This window comes from Pteropus vampyrus, unplaced genomic scaffold, assembly GCF_000151845.1.
Source record: "Pteropus vampyrus isolate Shadow unplaced genomic scaffold, Pvam_2.0 Scaffold612, whole genome shotgun sequence".
NCBI classification, from domain to species: domain Eukaryota; kingdom Metazoa; phylum Chordata; class Mammalia; order Chiroptera; family Pteropodidae; genus Pteropus; species Pteropus vampyrus.
The window spans coordinates 146,186-156,181 of record NW_011889393.1 but is presented as its reverse complement, the minus strand read 5'-3'; the positions used below and the strand labels follow the sequence as shown (position 1 = coordinate 156,181).

The following is a 9,996-nucleotide window of genomic DNA, read 5'->3' as shown; positions in this document are numbered from 1 at the left end:
TGCGATGTTTTGACTTGAGACAGAGACACTCGTTCTGTGCTTACGCCTGACCGCCGTGATTCCTCCGCTCTGGCCTAGTCGTGATTGATGTCACTTAACTCCACTGCGGAAAAATCCCAGGAGCCTCACAGGTCAAGGGCCTGAAGAAAACAGCAGCAGGACTTGGAATGAAGATGTTGACAGAATAAATCAAAGTGCTGCCTCCCCTTGATGATCAGTTTAAAGAGAAATACGACAGAGTACGGTGCTTCAGAGGGAACGATCGGCTCACTAGCGAGAGGGGACGTTGCTGTCCACTGGCTTATTTGTCTCTGTTTGTGGAGCAGAGATGAGCAAACGGGAAGCCTCGGTCCGTCGACTGTTTGCACGATTCCCATCTCGCATTTCCTTCTCCCTCTGGCACCAACCCAGCGAACGGGTCCTGATGTGGCCTGCTTAAAAGTGTCTTAACAATTCCATGGATGAGCTGCTTCTTTTCTGTTAGTTATAATAAAAGGACTCCGAGAGGTAGATCAACGAAGGTCCTTCGTGTAACCTAAGGAAAGGGCGGTTATGAAGAGATTGCATCACTACCTCTGCTTTCAATATATGGTGGGTGCTTGAGACTTGTTCATCCTTTTAAGCAGACACCAGGTATGCAAAGAACAGTGGTTAGACAGCCCGACCCTGCCTGGCGGCTCACGGTGTCAACCAGTGTCGCCCGGCCGCCCACCGGGACAGGCAGCGTGAGGCTCCACGAGAGCAAGCCGAACACGTCCATCCTCCAAAGATGAGAGTGCCCAGGAAGTGACAGGAAACAAGCTGCTCACGTGTGTTATTCCACAGGCCCTACTTTAACACAGGCCGGGCATTTCTAAATGTCTTTTTAAAAAGAGTAGATAACTCAGATGTGTCAGGTAAAGACCTCGGCTAAGGACTGCGGTCCCATGGAGCAGACCGCAGCACGTGATGTAGCCGGAGGCTGGATCCTGGAGTGACTTCCAGATGGGATGCTCTAGAACCTTCCCCTCTGTCCGCCGTCACCAGGAGGCAGCTGTCTGCGTCCGAAATGCCTCGAGGGGGTTTTCACAGTGTCCACAAGTCGTTTTTCAGAAGATGCTCTTTCCCGTGAATTTTGACACAGAACAGCTTACTGAGTCTGCGTTTGTCAGGAGCTGGCGATCTCTTTAACGCCGAGGGCGACTAGATTCTGTGAAAGTGGGGACTCGTGGGATTCACTTTATGCACAGCCAAGGAAAACGAAATGCAGACCTGCGGGTCGGTGGGCGTCAACTCTGTGCACGAGCAAAGAGTAAAGCGTGCGCACAGAACGGTGGGTGAGGTGTGACCGTGTCTTCTGCCTATGACCAGGCTGGCATGGGACCCTTCTTCTGAGCTCTGCCTGGACTTAGCTGCAGGCTAAATTTGGGGGCTTTCACAGATCCCCGACAGCCCCTTCACGGAGCTTCTAGAGGTTCACGGCATCCAGGTGGAAGACCCTTTGACTAAGAGCTTTATGGGCTTCTCGCTGATCCCACAAGGGACTCGCTGCGGGAGGGAGGGCCTCGAGCTTCCCCTTTTAGTGGTTTCCAAGTAGGGCCGTGCGTTGGAGAAGTGCGTGTCCAGTGACCGAGCTGTCGCTTGGCCCCGAGTCTCCTCTAGGAGAGAAAAGGACTCGGCGCCCGAGGTTCCCGGCATCTTTGAAAGAAGCCGAAGCCGCGGCCAGCTCCGCTTGGGCGAGCCCGTCCAGCCCTTTCTTCCCTTCCTCCGTTTCCCATGGAACCCGCTCCTTCCGTCGGCCTTTCAAATCCTGCTTTGTGAACAGCAATTCAAGTTTTATTTTCTTCTCGAATGCACGCTCTCTGGAAAAGAGGCTTTTCACCAAGAATGTGGTGTCTGGTCGCTCTCTTGCCAGTGGCTTAAACAGTGGCCTCCGTGCCGGGTAAAATCTTTACAGATCTGGTCTGGTCTTCTCGCACTTGGCTAAAACCAGTGACATGTTCATGAAAATATAAAGGATGAAAAAAAATCCCTTCCCAAGTCATTGAGAAACTACCGTGACATAATTTGATAAAATTATTTCTGTTTTGCTCCTGCTTTTTCTGGAATGCACTAATTCAGAGACACACAGGCAACACGGGTCCTGCATCTACACGTGCGAAAAGCCAATGTCGCCGTTCAGGTTACTTATCATCCCACGGTAAATAACCTGAAGTGGGGTCTACGGCCATGCCACCCGGAACGTGCCCGATCCCGTCTGATCTCGGAAGCTAAGCGGGGTCGGGCCTGGTTAGTACTTGGATGGGAGACCACCTAGGAAAACCAGACCTTATAAGCGTAAAAAATATTAAAAAATAAGAAATAAAAAAAAATATTAAAAAATAAGGGATTGTAAACTGACAAGGTCCTTGCAATCTGTGAAGTCAACCGAGGGTTGCCTCGCCTAAAAAATAATAATAATAATAATAATAATAATAATTAGAAGTTGGAAAAACTCAGTGAATAACATATGTGCTGAGAGTTTTCACAGAACTAAGGGCGTATGCAGTAACTGCTCCTTGTCCGCAGAATAGTGTATAAGAAAGTAGGAAAACCCGTTTCACTTTCTACTTTCTCTTCAAGGGCTCCAGAGTGGACAGTCACTCTTATCTGGGCTTCCTAATGTCACAAAAAACTGAGCAGGAGAAGAAACACACAGAAAAGCGGCACTTTGAGGGTCACGGGCCAGCCTGCGTGCGCACTCCTGATGTGACACCTGCCCGGCGCGCAGGATGAAGCCGGGGTCCCAGACGGCAGTTCACCCGAGAGCTCGGCCCTCACGCTCACGCACCTGGCACGCCAGCAGAACAAGGCCGGGGGTCGAACCCTTTGTCTCCTGCCCCTCCTTCTGTAACTTTCTATTTTCTGTCTCCTCCTCCTCCCGGCACCTCTGAGAGAGTTAGGGCTCTACACGCAGGTGGAGGGAGCCCTGATCATCAGGGTGCATCGGAGGATGCGAGAACGTTCTCGAAGACCCACATTTCCTTTCGCTGATGTGACCGAAATCCCCAAAGCTCAAAGTCACACGCACAACAGCTATCAACTGTTGCAGCCGTGTGAGCTCATCGGGAACGTTTACCAAGACTCATCACTATCACTGTCGTCACGTGGGCCTGGTGTCCCTTCTTATCACGTCATCTTTACACGAAGGCTCTGGAACGTCTCCGGGAAGTACCCTGGATGTGAGGCTGAGTGGCCCCTGGCTCTCAGGAGAAGGCCAAAGACGCAGCAATGCATCCAGGAGAATTTAAAACGGAAAAGGAGCGAAGCGTGCGCTGGAGACCGTAGCCATGACCGTAGCCATGGACGGGCCGCACGAACTGCGGACTCTCGGACATCCGACAGGTGGGCAGCAGCTGCCCAGACGGAAGGCCGCCTGTGGGTTCTGTTCACCTGTGTGACAGCAGTAGCCATATTACGTTCTTCCTATGCCAAGCGCAGAAAGGTGCGAATTTAATGATGAACTTATACAAATACATCATCCCACGTACACTTGCTGACATATGAATGTACGATGCTTTCAGAGACAAATAGGAGTGGACTCAAGTGTTGATATAGACACATAATTCCTCACATTGGAAAACTCTGACCCGCCATGACGGTTTTGACTTACATTGCCTGTTGTTGGGGACGACGAGCTCCTTTTTGGGGACCTGGTAGCCTTGGTATGTCACACTGGGCCTGTGTAACTGCAGGCTGACTTCCTGTAGGACCGCCGTGGCGGGGGCGGCCAGGCCATTCACCACGTGCTTCTGCTTAGATTAGACACCCTCTGTGTCACCGAGAGTGTGGGTCACTTCGGCCGAACGAAATTATTTTCTTGACCTTGTTTGATTCCTTGATATTAAGACGGGTTATCGGATTTAAGGCATGGAAAGTTTGGGCCCTGACATTTTATTTGGCTGTTTTCATTTTTGTTTTAATTATAGTTGAGAATATTTTGGCTGGTACAGAGAGAGCCAACTGGACTAATCTCTGACCTTGTCCTTGAAAGTCCCCTGCTAGCAGCCAAACCGTCTGAAGGCTGGATGCCGCCTGCCTGCCGCCCGCCTAGTTGGAGGGCGGAGGCCCCTCCACTCCACTCGGTGGAGGCCAGACAGGCCTCTGAGAGACTCCCCCAGCCAGGTTAGGTTCATGGAGCTGCCACAGGCAACAAAGGCCACACTTCTCTGTGCCACCCTGGGCTGGGGTCACGGGGGCGCTGGCCAATTTTAACTCACACAGCAAGCCTTCTGCCCTGCTGCTGGCTCAGCCCAGCCCAGGAGTCTGGAGCCCAGAAACCACAGTGTTCCCATCTGTATAGCAGGAAGATCTAATCTGTTTGTCTAAGTCAGAGTTCTCTAGAGACACAGAATATGTTTATATATATACACATGCACATCCATACACATACGTGTATAAATTATAAGGGATATATATTATAAGAATTGGCTCATGGCAATTATGGAGTCTGAGAAGTCTCAAGATCTGCAGCTGGCAAGCTGAAGATCAGGAGAGCTGATGCTGTGGTTCCAATCAGAGTCCAAGACTTAAGACAGAGGACCCATGCAGTCAGGCGGGGGAGGGTGAGGGGACGAGGGAGAGAGAGAGAGGGAGAAGGAGGGAGGGAGAGAGAAAACACAAATTATCTTTTACTCGGCCTTTTGTTTCACTTGGCCTGAGCAGCCTGCTTTACCCGGTCTGTCCATTCAAATCTTCATCTCTTCCGGGGCTGTGGACTACATATTTGTGTCCCCACAAATTCTTATGTTGAAACCTAAATCCGAATGTGATGGTGTTAGGAGGCATGGCCTCTGGATGGTGACAAGGTCCTGAGGGCGGAGCCCCACGAAGGCGCTGGGTGCTCTTATAAAGAGACCCCTCCCACCCCAGAGTTCTCCCGAGCCCCTTCTGCCATATGAGGTTACATGGAAAAGACAGCCACCTCTGAGCCAGAAAGCAGCCCTCGCCAGAACCAACTCGACTGGCACCTGATCTTGAACTTCCGGCCTCCAGAACAGAGAAATAAAACCAAACAGGCTGAACGCTGCCTTAGAGAGCTGTAGTAAAGACACAAGGCCAAAATTTAGTGGAGAAAATACTTCTGATTTTTTGAATCGATGACCATGATTCAGGAAATATAATATGCACATCCATAGAAGAGTGGATTTGAATTTTGGAAAATTCGTTTTATTATATTCGTGTGGTTTTCCTTATTAAAAAGTCCTCTGTTTCAAACACCTTAAAATATGTATTCCCTGAATTCTAAGTTCTTAGATGAAATTCTAAGTTCTCGTTTTAAATTATACAACAAGCATTGTGGCCGAAGTAGGACCGTGCTGCGGATTTATGGAAAAACAACAAACGTGTTCCTGCCACGTTGAAATAATGCATTTCTTTCACAGTGAAAGAGAATTCTCCGCTAGGCTGTAATATTGTTGAAAGCAGTCCTGGTTAAGGGATCATCATTCCCAGGCCATGATTTTAGGCTCAGCCACGTGACTTTGGCCAGCAGAGTCATTCCAGGTTTTCACTGCCCTCTTTTTACCTCCATATGGAGATAGGCAATGTTTTGGATGAAAGTTGTCACCAGCGTGGGTTCTGGACGTGAAACTGAGTCTCAAATGACCAGCAAAAGTCACGATGTGAGCTAGAGACACAGTATTGGTTGTTGCGGGCCTTCGGGATTTTGAGGTCGTTTCTCACTGCAGCCTGCACTGTCACACGACCTGAAATGTCCCCTAAATTGTAACTTCTGTCCTCAGGGAGGCCTCCCCAGTCGAGAAATAAGATGAACTCTAAGGATATGGTTGCTTTTCGGTGCACTGAGGGAGGATGCATCAAAAAAGGAAACAGGCTTACTCCTGGATCTTAGGGAAGATAAGCCGACTCTTAATCACTCACAGAAAATGTGTCAGTCATGGGCTGCAGACTCAGACAACCTGACCTCAAAGCCCGCTGCTACCATTCACCTGCCAAAGAGCCCGAGGGAGTGACTCCATCTCTGTAGGAGTCCATTTTCCTTTCTATAAATCTGGAATAAAAACACTTACATTGCAGTGTTCTGTGAAGATTAAGTTATAACACACATATGATGCACTTAGCATAGCCTGACACTGTGGGTTTACAAGACTGTAAGAGCTCGACAGAGGGTAGTTAATTATTAACATCCTCGTATACGCACTTAAAGGCATTTCAATAACTTAGGTGTATGGTCTGAATGCTGATAAAACATTCGCAAATACGGAGAGAAATGTGGAAATTGAAATGGCTCTCTCGTTAGCACAGCTGATGCATCGTATGTTTGCTCTAATTGCAATATGGTTAGATGGCAATTTAAAATGTTTGACAATTACTAACATTTGAGAAGCCAAGTTGATTTTAAACTGTTTTTGGAACGAGAATACGTTCGCAAACTGTAAAATTGCTAGAGACATATTCAAACCAAGCCCTCAAAAAATTTCAGCCAACTTTTACAAACACGCCTGCTAAGTGTATGACTCTAGATTGGGTTAGGGACAGGCGAGATCCAAAAAATCAATCACGTGTGGTTTCCACCCCAACTAGGAGTTTAAGCCTGGCGCTCGAAACAGGCAGGTGAACAACCAATTCGATTATGAGACGGAATGACAGGTGCTAAAGGGAGCCCTAGGTAGCATGCTCACGTTACACCGGGTGAGTGTGACGTGGCGGGTGTGAGGTAGAGCTCTGGCTGCCATAAAAAATACCACAGGCTGGTGGCTTAAACAGCAGACACTTATTTTCTCACAGTTCTGGAGGCTGGGAGGCCAAGATCAGGGGCCAGCATGGTTGGCTTCTGGTGAGAACCCACTTCCTGGCTTATGGATGGCGGCCTTCTTGCTGTGTCCTCACACGGCCTTTTCTTGCTGCACTCACGGTGCGGGGAGGGACGGGGGAGATGGAGAGGGACATAGAGATCGAGCTCGCTGGGGTGTCTTCTTATAAGGGCACTAATCCCTGCAGACCGGGGCCCTGCCCTCATGACCAAAGCACCTCCCAAAGGCCCTCGGAAAACCGTTACATTGAGGGTTAGGGCTTCAACAGATGATTTTTTGGTGGGGAGGGGCACACAGTATCCGTCCATAATAGATGGCATGGCATTTACAAAATAAGAGCCCTTGAATGAGAGTCATCAGTGCCTAGATCTAAAAAAAAGGCTTGGAGGCCAAGTGCGCTCTGAAGCCTGGGAGCGCCTGCCAGTCGCGCGGACCCCTGAACCCCTGATTCTCCCAGCTGCAAGGTGGGGGACTGTGGGCTCTTTAGGTGGCCGGAGAGGAGGTCAGGGCTGGAGCCCAGGTGGTACTAACACTGTGTACCGTGTGTTAGTAAACCAACCCCAGCAATTCCTCTCTGCTTGGGGAGGCTGAACATGAGAGAGAGAGAGAGAGAGAGAGAGAGAGAGAGAGAGAGAGAGAGAGACAGAGAGACAGAGAGACAGAGAGACAGAGAGACAGAGACCAACCATGATGGCTAGGAGGGGGGTGGAAGCTAGATCCACAATCTCTCTCAAAATATGGAGACTCTCCCTGCTCTAATCTACTTGTGTTGGCATGCCCACCCCTTCCTCTTCAACTGGACCGTGGGACTGAAGTTTTGAGACTGGCAGGCAAAAAAGCAAAGTGACCCAAAAGGCAAACATTCTCATCTTCAAAAATCACTGTTTTTCTGAATATGTAAGAACTTTCCAGGAGCAAGTGTTATGAAAACCGGTGTTTCCGTTGGGAAGAACTGACCACTCACACACCTGGGCTAGGAAAGGGGCTATTATAACCCCCGCCGGTGTCTAACCTGAGAGCTTGGTGTCTGCTGCTGAGGACGGTGGCGGGGACGCGAGACGGGGCTGAGCCGCAGGTGGCCGCCAGGCTCGGGGTGGGGGCCGTGACCGGTGCGCAGGCTGCAAAGCCCAGGGATGCAGGTGGGGCTTTGGAGCTCGGTTTCAGGACAGGCTGGAGGGCAGACAAAGTCCCGGTCCCCGAGTCCCAAAGAGCGGAGCGGGCAGAAGCGGACGGCGCCGTGGGCCAGGGGCGGACGGGCGGAGGTGCAGGTACCATCGAGGGGGTGGTAGGCCCCCGGGGCTGGGCCGGGGTGCCGGGAGCTCAGGGACGGAGCGGGGGCCAGGTGCTGGGGCGCCGCCCTGAGGGCCTCCTGGCGGGAGACGCGGGTCGGTGGCCAGAGGGCCGGCGCCCCCAGGGAGGCCGGGGCGGCCGGGGTCCCCCTGGGCACGGGAATGCGCGCGCGTGCGCAGGTGCGTGGAGGCGGGGCCGCGCCGGCAGGTGTGTTGGGGTCACTCTGCGCGGGCTGTCACACGACTCTGGGGCAGGGCAGCGAGTGCGCTGGAGGCAAAGTGGCCGCAGCCTGACGCGTGACAGAGCCGTCTCTCCGACGGGGTGTCCGGCCCGGGCTCCTGTTCGGCCCGCCGGGTTCCGTCAGGTCCGCGTCCGGCGCAGGCCACCGGGGTGGGGCGAGCTGCGCGCCAGGTCTGCGCCTTCGCATCCTCGGTGCGCGGGGAGCCCGGGGGCCCAGGGTGGCCGGGCTGCGCAGCGTCCGCTTTGTCGCCCCGTCCTCCGGGCCTGCTGGCTGAACCAGGGTGCGGGGATGCCCTGAGGTCGGCCGAGGCCGTTCGCGTTACATCCCACGGCAGGAGTGCCAGCCTGGAGCGAGAGCAGAGGTCGCCCTCGTCCCTTTCCTCGCCTGGGTCGTCCTGCCTGGCATTCCAGGCGGGCGTTTGTCCCCACAAGGGAGGGAAGCCAAGTTCAAGGTGATGGCCCGGGGCGGCGAAGCGGGGCTTGGCCAGATATGCAGTCAGGCTTTAGAAGCGGGACCTCGCCAGGGGGCTGCCTCCAGGAGCTGGCGGAGCATCTGACAGCCAGAGAGGAGAAAGGAAGGCGCAGTGAACGGGGGCGGGGCGCGGGGCGCGGGGCACCTGTGCGCATGGCGGGGAGCTCGGAGCAGGTGGCCTGGGCTCTCCCGAGGGCTTCGGGGGAGGAGCGCTGTGGAAGGCTGTTACTTGCTTACTCTGTATCCATTCTTATCTCAAAATCAGGGGCTGAAAATGACCTTCAGTGTCCTGTAGTTTGTTTGGCCCCCAATCCTCTCTTTATCTTATTCATCGCCATTTGACCCTGTGAAACTGGCAGGAGATCAAGAGATTTGTCCCAGATCGTTTAGGTTCAGATCCCAGAAGCCGGATTGCTGATGCCGGTGAGAGCGGAAGCTGGCGGTTTGGCGTAGTTAGTATGAGGGAGCGTGGAGGGGAGCGTGGAGGGGCCGGGAGAAGACTCAGGACCTGGAGGCTAATTGATCACTGTGCTGTGAAACCAATATATCATTTCGTTTTAAGGAACCAATAGCTTTGGGCAAAAATGATCTAATTGATCTCTCTGACTGCCCAGTGAATTAGGAAAATAATGTCTTTTCATCAACAGTGGTTAAAGAAGGTTGGATAAACACATCTGATGATGCTGTGAAATCGGGCAGCCAACAGAGGAATAAACTTTACGTTCTCCTGTTGTATCCCCTGAGTGTTATTTCTCCAAACAGAATTGAAATGCGGACAGGGAAAGGTATGATCAAGAACAATGAGAAAAAATGATGAGAGGAATTCTTGTAAAAAAAAAAAAAATAGAGGTTATCAAGCGAGAGCTGAAGATTACTAATACTTTACATTGTGAAACAGCTGAGAGTGATTATCATTTGGTAATTGGATGATTTACCCCAGGAAGAGTTTCTGAAAAGTAAACTCACCTTTCTTTCAAGATATTTGAATATCTATCTATCATCTACTTATCAGGCGTTTCAGGAACTGTGCTAAACACTTTAAATAATTCTCAGACGAACCCCATGAGGCATTTTGTTTCTGTTTCACAGATTCAGAAACGAGGTTAAAAATAGTTGAGTAATTTGCCTAAGATCAAAGAGCTAAATGCAGAATAAGATTTGGATGTGTCTGTCTGGTTCTGAGAACTCGACACACTGAAC

At 51.5% G+C, this 9,996-nt stretch overlaps 1 pseudogene; it reads left to right on the top strand.

Moving 5' to 3' along the window:
* Positions 1–2,198: 2,198 nt before the first annotated feature.
* On the top strand, positions 2,199–2,317 carry LOC111733673 (annotated as a pseudogene).
* The last annotated feature ends 7,679 nt before the right edge of the window (positions 2,318–9,996 follow it).